The sequence below is a fragment of the Adiantum capillus-veneris genome, chromosome 16 (genome assembly GCF_014529385.1).
Source record: "Adiantum capillus-veneris isolate H3 chromosome 16, ASM1452938v2, whole genome shotgun sequence".
Classification (NCBI taxonomy): Eukaryota; Viridiplantae; Streptophyta; class Polypodiopsida; order Polypodiales; family Pteridaceae; genus Adiantum; species Adiantum capillus-veneris.
In genome coordinates this window covers 65,439,902-65,450,827 of record NC_140946.1, presented here as the reverse complement: position 1 = coordinate 65,450,827, position 10,926 = coordinate 65,439,902, and the positions used below count along the sequence as shown (strand labels likewise).

Below are 10,926 nucleotides of genomic sequence, written 5' to 3'. Positions count from 1 at the left end.
GAACACTAGAAAAGACTATGTTTTCCTACACAAGAAAATTTCTAAATCTTCTTGTGTCCTCCTGAACGACTTGAAAGAGAAGATCAAACCCTTACAAAACTGCACAAAGCCTTGATCAAAGACTCACCATACCTAGCAGACAACACACAAATAGTATCAAAATATCCTATCCTATCCTATCATCATATTTAAGGGACTCAAAAGATAGATAGAGAGCAATCATGGAAAGGTTAATTATAAGAGTATGGCATACATTATGATGGCCTGTCAAAAAAACATGTTGCAACAATCCTTGCAGGCATGAGCAGATGTATCATGTGTCTACAGGAGGGGCCAGACGGATACCGTAAGCGAGAGGTCAGCATCATCTCCATGACTTTTCATTTTCACATGGATGAAATTATAAGCTTAGGTGTAGGTGAAGGACGCATGTAATGCAACAATACACCCAAAATCATAAGGTTAGGCTATGGTCACGCGAGGCTTAGTTGGTCATAACATAGCTAACATTTTCTGACAGCATGGAGCCATGTCACCGTATTAGTATTGCAGCTACGCCTTTTTAGGCATAGTTTTCAAACTATGCCAGTTTTTAGCCGGTTAGCCCGTTTTCTCTCTCGCATGTTTGCACCTCATGCTCTCTCTCACTACCTACTGCTCCCGGTCGCATTCTGAACCGTCGTACTTGCCTTCATCAAATGTGTCAAGACTTATAGATAACTAAGCCTCGCATGACCATGCCCTTATCAAGAACCGTAGCCTTACACCTTCAATCAATTCCCTCCATGTGCTAGAGCTATTCTAGCTGCCTACCAACTCTATCTTTTTGGATGATGTACTAGAAACATTTTGCACAATGATGTCAAGGACACTTCTTACTTTTTACCAATAGACAATTAAGAAACAAGTCACATGTTTTTTATAAAAGGTTACCTACCCACCCTATCTTTTTGAATGATGTACTAGAAACAGTGTGTGCAATGATGTCAAGGGCACTTCTAACTTTTTACCAATAGACAATTAAGAAATGAGTCACATGTTTTTTATAAAAAGTGATAAAATCGCCTACTTTTGAGAAAGGTAAACAAGTGATCAAATCATGAGGCCTGCCAATGACAAGGGCACATCCATGTAATCTATCGCTAAGATTGAGGTTTCTTTCTCACAAAACTATTCTCGGTTGTACAATGAAACCAAGGATTGATGAGATGATAAAGAAACACATCAAGTGATGTTTGGTGAATCAAGGATGATGAGAAAATAATATCTGCTTAATGTCGTCTATTAGAGTTTATAGAGTTTGAGATCAAGTATCATGTTACGAGCTCATAATCGAGAGCTTGTATATTTCAATGTGCTGCTTGGATTCATTAGAAAGCAAAGTCTTTGGCAAAATTTATGGTGATGAGTTTTGATCTCTGTTTTGCAAGTGTCTGCATGGGTAGACCATATTGACTAGCTAATAGCTTGAAAACAAAATGGAAAATTATGCATCATATATACGTATCTAAGAGCTTGTTGAACCAAATATTACTGATCCACTTTTTTGAAGTTTTCAGTAGTAGCAGTGCTCATCACCACGCACTTCTTTTGAAAATTAAGCACCAGCAAGCTAGATGTATATTTTGGTTGCCTCCTCCATGATCATCACATTGTAATAGTAAATCCCCTGACGATAGAGGCTACCGATCCCATCGTGGGTCACTTGGAAGGAATGTCTTGAACACAATCTCATACGATCTGCAAGTACTCTAGAAATTCATATTCACTATCCCGAGGATCTACTTGCACAAGCCATGGATTAAGTGCCTCAAACATAGGCCTCTCATTCACAAGTTAGCGTACATAGCCTACCAGATCTCTGTCTTCTGGTTGCTTCCCAAGTGAGGAGCTCTAGCAAGGTCACCATAAATGGATAGATGTTCCCTTTCAAAAGTGCACCTCATTATTTGGTAGTACTCCAGAGACACATAGACAAGTGCCCTTGCCAATGTGTTCGCACTCAAGTGAGTCTCTTGTGGGAATGTAGCCAGGTGCCCTTGCCAATGTGCTCGCACTTTAGTGAGTGTCCAGTGGGCATGAAGCTAGGTACCACTACCGCTGGGCTCACTCAAGTGAGTGTCCAATGCACTTATTAGCCTTGAAACACCATATCAAAGAGTTTGAGACTTTAGAGCCAGTTTGGGAATCATTAACGTCCTGATTTATCCATATGGACAAATCTCAAACTACCTTTTAAGGCCAACTCCTTCCACAAGGTAGTACTTGAAAAGATCTTTCAAGCCATGCTCTCAAAATTTTGGCTAAGATTTAGCCATGTGTTTAAATCTTAAGCTCATTTTGGAAGTGGAAATCGGGAAATTCCCAAGTTCACTAATATGGTGTTTTCACATGCCAAGTTCAAATTAAACACTCTAGACTCAAGATTTTTATCAAAAAATTTGTTGTTGGATTGTATTTTATGCATACCCCTCTATTTCATTCTCTCATCTCCGTGCAGCCTATCATCTAAGCTTACACCTTCCATGTACTCATACACCAACAACCATCCTAACAAGGGAACCAAGTTTCTATGTTAAATCTTGTCGAGAGTCTCCATCTGTGTTGGGAACTCTACGTAATAGTTGAATTGTAGTACACCTTATTAAATCTCCCTATGCCACTGAGGCTCTCCTTGCTAAACCTATTTTGTTGCCTCTTAAAATTTTGGAAATGCAAGCTTTCTTAGAGGCATCTCAAAGGTAGCCACATTGATGTTGAGGGGCTCCCTCTCCCCTCCTATGTTCTAATTGTTATTTCCATGGTATGATGCCAAATGAAGATTGTTGAGCACACATCAATATCTAGTTGTCTCTTCTTAGCCCTCAACCTAGAGATTGCCCATCACATCTAGTCAGTATCTAGGTGTCCCTTCTTAGCCCTCTACATGATACCCCACACTATCAGCACACATAACTGCAAGACCTATGAGAATTCGCATAACTATGATGTTGGCCCATGGCAGCACAATAAAGTGATTATGATTGATGCATACTCCACCTACACCACCGTCAATGCATCTCTCGATTGTCATGTTGTCTTCTAACACATTGGTACAAGGTGGCAGGGGTTCATCACATAGACACGTTGATAGACCGCTTTTGGCATGTACAAAGTAGTGTTTACATGCACGGTCATATATACAAAAATATGTAAATGCATGCATTTGGGAGCTTTGCAAAGTGGTTTCAAGTTCGAAAAAAGGTGCAACGTGTGCACATTGTAAATATGCGTGCTTGCGTGTCGACAGTTGAGCATATGTACATGCCTGGATAGGGTATCGGGGCCTTGGATATGGTTCTAGGTGGCTTATTTTGGCTATATAATTTTTTTGAGCTTTCTAGAATGTAAATAATGCAAGGACAAGAGTGGGTACTCTCATCCTGCTAGAATCAATCTAAAAGAAGGTGCCAAGCCAAAGGTTCAAAAGCTTAGGAGGTTGGGGGTCATTCATGAGAAGGCACTTCATGAAGAGGTGACGAAGCTTTTGGAAGCAGATTTCATCTTTCGAGTGGAGGACTCTGAATGGGTCTCTCTAGTTGTTATTGCGCCCAAGAAGAACGGAAGATTTAGGATATGTGTCGATTTCAAACCTTTGAATGCTGCCACAAAAAGGAATCATTATCCACTACCTTTTCTAGATGAAATCCTCAATCAGGTTGCAGGTCATGAACGTTACTCAATCATGGATGGATTTTCTGGCTACTTTCAGATCTTGATAGCGATTGAAGATCGATTGAAGACGACCTTCATTACTCCTTGGGGTTGTTTTGCCTACAAAAGAATGCCTTTTGGGCTGGTTAATGCATATGCTACCTTCCAAGGATGGATGAATAGAGTGTTTGGTCCCTACTTGGGTAAGTTCATTCATGTTTTCATGGATGACATTGGGTGTTATAGCTCAAGGGTCACACATTTGGAGAAGTTGAGGTTGAGTTTTGAAAGGCTTCAACAAGAGGGTGGGCAACTCAACCCAAAGAAGTGTAAGTTTGCTCATGCCAGAGTCCATTTGCTAGGACATGTGGTCTCCCAAAATGGAATAGAAGCTGACCCAGAGAAAGTTAAGGCTTTATTGCTTATGGATCCGCCCAGCAACACAAAGGATTTGGCATCATTTGTGCATAAGCTCAGGTACTTGTCACGTTTTTTCTGGATGCTGTGTCAGTATGTGTATCCTCTCCAGAAATTGAGTCAAAGAGTTCAAGGGTTTGAATGGAATGAAGAAATGCAATTGGCTTTTGATGGCATCAAGGAGGTATTGTGTGCTTTACCAACAGTGAGTCCTCCCGACTTGAAGTCGATTTTCAAGCCAGTTTATTTTGAGAGCAAGATGAAGTATGTAAGCGAGTTCTCCTACACGGAAATGGAACAGTGGGTATTCGCCTTGGTTCTTGCTTGTCGAAGGTTTAAAACCTATTTGTTGCCCCAAAAGTTCTATGTGCTCACCACATCAAATCTTTTGCCAGATGTAGTACAACATTTGAAGCCTAGCAAGCGCATCTTAAAGTGGACTTTGGAGCTTCAAGAGTATGAGTTTGAGTTTAAAGTGGATCATTCTGTTAAAGTTCACTTGGTAGACATAGTCGTACATAAGGGGGGCGAGCTTCCATCTTACCCAAGGGTTGACAACGATGATCATGAAGAGGAAGTAGATATTATAGATGCGTATACTATGATGTTTGATGGTGCATACAGGAAAGTTCTTCAAAAGGCAAGTGGTGGGGTAGTCATTAAGAACCGAAAAGGCGAGGTAATCTTTTCTAGAGATTACAATCTTGATGAAGCTGAAAGTAACAATGAGGCCGATTATCTCACACTTTTCCTTGGGTTGAAGCAGTGTGTTGAGTTTGGACTGAAGAGGTTCATTGCAAAAGGGGATGCATTGCTAGTCATGAATCAGTTGCTTGGTTTGTGGAATGTTAAGAAAGACAATTTGAAGAAGTGGTTCTATGGCATCAAGAAGCTTTTACATGAGTTTGAGAAGATACAGTTTAAGCATGTTCCTCGCGAGCAAAATAAAGAAGCTGATGAGTTGGCTAGGGACAAGTTGGATGCCTTGGTAGCTCCTTTAGAGGTCAAGGAAGCCTTGTATGCAGGAAGGGAATCATTGCAAGATGTAGAGGTATTTCTTGGTAAAGGGAAATGTCCAGAGGGCATGTCAAAGGTTTGGCGTAAGAGAATAGTTGAAAAAGCAAGAAACTACACATTGGTAGGTGAGGATCTCATGCTTTATGGCAAGGATAGCATTTTGAGAAAAGTGCCGTACAAAGAAGAGATAGGCTTGATTTTGGAGCACTGCCATGAAGAAACAGGCCATCAAGACAAGGATCATGCTATCTTTCGTGTCTTGAGAGCAGGTTACTGCTGGCCCTCTATGATGAGAGATGCTTATTTTTGGTGCAAGTCATGCCATGAATGCCAAGTGTTTGCAAATCGGAAGCTTTTGGCTGAGCCTCAGAAAGCTATAATGTCTTTTGATGCATTTGCAAAATGGGAAGTAGATGTTGTAGGTCCAATGACGAGGAGCAACAATGGTAAAAGGTATATCCTTGTGGCTGTGGACTATTTGACAAAATGGGTGGAGGCAAGAGCAGTGAAAGATGTAACAGCAGAAAGAATGGCCTCTTTTTTATATGAACAAGTGTGTTGCAGGTTTGGAGCTCCTATGGTTATTATTTCTGATCGTGGACCAGGATTTAGGGGAAAACTTGTTGTTGCTCTCATGGAGAAATTGAAAATTCAGCATAGGCATTCTTCTCCTTACTACCCACAATGCAATGGGTTCGTTGAGAACTGCAATGGTCAAATTGTGAAGATGCTATCAAAGTATGCTAGAGAGCATCCTAAAGAGTGGGACTTGGACTTGGAAAAGTGTTTGTGGGCTTATAGAACTGCGTATAGAGTGTCAACACACTTTACACCATATGAACTTGTTTATGGAAAGGAAGCTCTTATGCCCATACAAGTGCAGTTGGATGCCTTGAAGTTTTTGTGCAGAATGCAAGGTGAGCATAATGACAAGCTGCAAGAAAGAATTCTTTCTCTAGAGTTGCTGCGAATGAATAGAGAGAAAGCCAGTGATTATTATCTTCAACAAGCAAAGACAAGGATGGAGAAAATGAATAAGAGGCTTCCACAGAAAAAGATCAAAGAAGGAGATTTGGTGATGAAGTATGATTCTCGCTTGGATTTTACTTTTCAGAAGAAATTGAGGGACAAATGGTTGGGTCCATACTGAGTGAAGCATGTATTTTCTAATGGCACTTATGAGTTGGAAAAATTGTCTGGTGAATGTTTGCGCTACAGAATAAATGGGTATCGATTGAAGAAATATTTTGCGAGGGATGTGGTTCCAGATGCAAATAGTCTCTTGGTTGAGCATAAATGCTCTACCTAGAGGGTGGGCAATGATGATAGACCGCTTTTGGCGTGTACAAAGTAGCATTTACATGCATGGTCATATGTACAAAAATATGTAAATACATGCATTTGGGAGCTTTGCAAAGTGTTTTCAAGTTCGAAAAAAGGTGCAACGTGTGCACATTGTAAATATGCGTGCTTGCGTGTCGACAGTCGAGCATATGTACATGCCTGGATAGGGTATCGGGGCCTTGGATATGGTTCTAAGTGGCTTTTTTTGGCTCTATATAATGTGTTTGAGCTTTCTATAATGTAAATAATGCAAGTGACAAGTGTGGGTACTCTCATCCCACTCGAGAAGTTTGACACATGCGGTAACTGTCTATTTGCGGCGCCTGATGTGCGGTGATACATGCATCGCCCTAGAAGTGGTCAAAAATGGAATGTGGGGATGTGGAAATACGATTTGGGTATGGAGGATCAAGCGTGAAAATTTTGGTGAATTTTGGAGTCCATTTGGGGTTTTTCCTACGAAAAATTCCCGCCAGGGGTCAAAACTAGCCAAAACCGGGCAAAAAAAGGTCAAAAAATGGTCAAAAAAGGTGTGAAATGGCTTCAAATTGCCACATCACTCACGGTGCCATGATGGTCGAGGTTGGGGGAGGACTTTGGAAGAGAAATATCAACACTTTCACCCCTTTGTATGTAGGAGGGAGTAGCGTTCCTACAGGTGGTCTAGTGCAGTCCCGTTGCGTTCGCGTCCTGTTTTCGAGTGTGTGGAGGAGTGAATGAGAGCTTTCTCTCTTCAATTTTTCACTTGGGAGAGTCTATGGGAGTTCTGCGGTTTCCACGGATGTGTGTGTGCAAGGAATTGAGGGAAGAAGGTGTGGATTTTTGCAAGACTATGTGACCCTGTATCGGTGCCATTAGGGTTGGCGCTACTCCAAAGAGTCCAACAGAGTGGAGTTTGGTGAAGCTTTTGCAATGGTTTGAGAGTGGAATTTTGTGGCTGGAGTTTTTGGTTTTTGATATTTTTTCTTGTATATTTTGGTCACCATCAAGCGTGATTTCAAGTGTTGATCACCTCGACTCACCTTGTAGTGTCTGCGTGCAGGCAAGGGCTTGTAGGTCGAGGCGTTTGGAGTTTGAATTGAGCTTGTGGGTAGAGTTTTTGCATGGTAGTGAGTGAGGTGAGGAATTCAAGTAAATTCCTTGTGTTGTGTTGAGTTGTCTGGGTGTGTGAGTGTGCGCACGACATCTTTTTCTCCATCAACGTGTTGTGCTCAAAACCTATAGAAGAAGTAACTTGAGCTCCCTAGTTGAAGGGATTGGTCCAGTGAAGTAGTTGTTAGACACATCAATTTGAACCACAAAGGAGAAAGTGGCCAAAGTCCTCCTTCAAGCTTGTTATAGGGGAGGTTTGATATGATTCTGAGATGCATAGAACTAGCAAGGATGGCACCCATCACCAATTAGTTGTGCCCATGCTTGACATCATTAGGACAGTGAGATAATTTCTATCTTCGAGTATACTACCCTCCAATATTTTGTGGGAGAGGTCCGATACCTATATCCTATTGAGGTCTAGATTTTGTTTAAGATGTCTCTTTCGTGGAATCTAGAGGATCTCCATGAACTCATCAATGGAGTTGGGGTGAGAGCTTCTAGATTTACACGTGCAAACATTAATGAGACTCCAATAAAGTCATGCATCCTCTACAAGTAGTACCCCTAATATGTATGAATGCAATAACTTGACCATGGAGGCGATCTTTGGGCCCATTCACATGGCACCCAATCCCTAGAGGGATGGGCCCACTCAAGGAATTGTTGTTGAGATCCATAGAAATTTGGTGGCATTTCTAATTGGTAGGTGTAGGGCTTCAAAATTTGTAGTTGTCCATTTCTAGCATTGTCAATTGTTGCATGCTCTATATAAAAGTGGGGATGCTCCTTGTGAGTCGGTTGTTGTTGCAGAGTAGGAGCCATTGCATTTCAATGCAAGTAGAGATCTGATCAGGTAACGGACCAAAAAGGAACTTTTTATTGTAAATGAGAACTCTCAGTATGAATAGCCTTGTCTCTTTTGGAATCTGTCCCATGAACTCATTGTGCCACATTGACAAGCTCTTTAGGTTCCAAATACCTCAAGAGATATCTTGCCATGTAGATGACTGAAGATGAGATCCAATGCCGTGAGCTTGTTGTAACTAGTGAGGGCTACTAGAATTTCTCCTGAAAAGTGATCAAGTTCATGATTGCCATTTTAGGGAGTGGGCGTATCAAGGCACTGAACATGAGACACAAGCTCCCCAAGTTGCATAATTGGGTGACATCGTCTACTAATAAGATTTTGGAGAGCTTGTTGCTTGTTGTAGGAAGATATAATGGTAGTTGAACTGAAAAGGAATGGCACCAAACGGGTTGTTGATGGAGAGATTCAGCTACACCAAGGTAGGTCATGGCATGCATCTCCAATCCAGAGGTCCAAGACATTGATGCTGTTAAGAGTACCCATCGATGCTAGCATCATGTCTCCTATTTTGTTATTATACACAGCAATGGAATAGGCGATACGATTGGACGTGACAAACAAACAAGCAGCAAGAAAAGATATGCCTACGAGGCAAAAGCAGTGTGTCAGATTAGGGATGGAGCTTTAGTGAGTGTGGAAATAAACTAAGTTCTATGTAGTTGGCCCGTTGTAAGAGGGTGGCTTTATTACTCAGGAGTAGGAGAGGGTTGCAATTTAACTTTTCACCACAGCTCAAGCATGTGGAGAAGGGGTAGCATAGGTGAAGGTTCACCTGTGTAGCTTCTACACAAGGAAGTTTAACCATACCAACATTGTGTGTGTGTGTGTGTGTGTGTGTGTGTGTGTGTGTGTGTGTGAGTGGACAACGTCCACTAGGAGCTATAGTTTTGCCACGCTCAAGTTGGAGAAGGGGTAGCACAACTGCACTTTTGCATGTGCAGCTACTACACAGGTTGTTTTGCCAAGGGCCATTTGCCGATTCTTCTCCATGTCTCTCAAATTTCGAGCTTACACAAAGCATGGTCACATGGTGTTTCATCCACCCTTCCAATTTTGTCCAGACAAAGAGTCTACATTTTGCCACTACTTCATGGATGTAGAGATGCCATAGATTGGTGCAATGAGACCGTGCGTGGTGTAAGTCCACGAGGTACAACTACCATTAGGGAAAAATTGGACTCTCAAAGGGTCCTATAAGATAGTTTGACTTTGCCTCTGTTGTCCAAAGTGGGCAACCCGGTGAAGTACATAAATGCTTTGTCAAAACCCTATCAACCAACATATCATTGGAAAGATCTGAGAAAGTAGGTTCTAAATCCCCAAACTCCGACAAGTTTGGAGTTGATTTGTAGAATTTATGGCCTCCCCACTGAAGCTGGAAGGTGGGGATAGAGTTGTCACATCAAAAAATAGAATCTTCTAGAATATAAGGAATTTGATGGCATGCTTTGTATCAATGGATAGATCTCAATTAGTACTATAAATCCAAAAGGTTAAACAAGTTTTGATTTTCTCTATAAAAGTTTTACCATGTGCTCGTTTTGGACAAGAGAGAGAAAGTCAAAGTCCTTATAGAACCCATTTGAGAGTCCAAAATTTCCCTAATGCTAATGTCCACACCAAGTTTCAGGGGGCTCGCTAGCTTGCATTCACAACAACATGTGTGTAGGTTTCCTTGTGCACGATGAACGTAGAAGAACTAGCACACCTCGATTTGAAGCTTTCACTGAGCGTGAAAGTGAACTTGTGCATATACACCATCTCACCCTAGTCCCAGCCACATTGGCTCGAGCTTCACCTTGATCTTACAGTGTCTCATTGAACTAGACCAAGGGATCCTCCACTTGCATGTAATGAGTTCTCCAACGTGGTTGCAGAGGATGTCGTACATGAGTCCGCAGCGTATTTCAGCTGCATCTTCTATCAGGATATGCAATCTTTGGTGGATCCTGCCGGAGAGCATGCAGATACCCCTTTGGCGAAAAGGGCTTGTAGCATTTACGAGGGTGTAAAATTAGCGTTGAGCTCTATACAAAAACTGTGAGCATTGTCGCCGATAAAATTACGGGAGGACATGAGACTCTACTAAATCATGGGAGGAGATCTCTTTTTTAAATATGGAAACCATCATGATACAACAAGCGAGTGGCTAGTGAGTTCTCAATCTTTGTCTTTGCAATGAGTGTCTACGGTTTCCACTAACCAATTGAAAAATTGTGCACTTTTTGAAAATAACCTCCCCTTTTTCCTAATAAAATAGGAAAAAGGGGATGCATCACTAAAGCCTTACCCCTTTGGAGCATGCCAAAAAGACCACCATTTCAATGCTTCATCATTTTCTTGACAACCTTTTGCAACAATCAATGTCCACTAACTTATCTACCAATCAAATCTTTTTGTTTCAACAAAAATTAATCCTATTTTTAGCCAATCAAAAAGAGAATTCATCTCTATGGAGGCCAAAAATCATATGCGTATGCAAATATGTTTGG

At 41.4% G+C, this 10,926-nt stretch overlaps 1 pseudogene; it reads right to left on the bottom strand.

Moving 5' to 3' along the window:
* Positions 1–1,647: 1,647 nt before the first annotated feature.
* On the bottom strand, positions 1,648–8,917 carry LOC147439192 (serine/threonine-protein kinase BRI1-like 2; annotated as a pseudogene).
* Between the last annotated feature and the right edge of the window lie 2,009 nt (positions 8,918–10,926).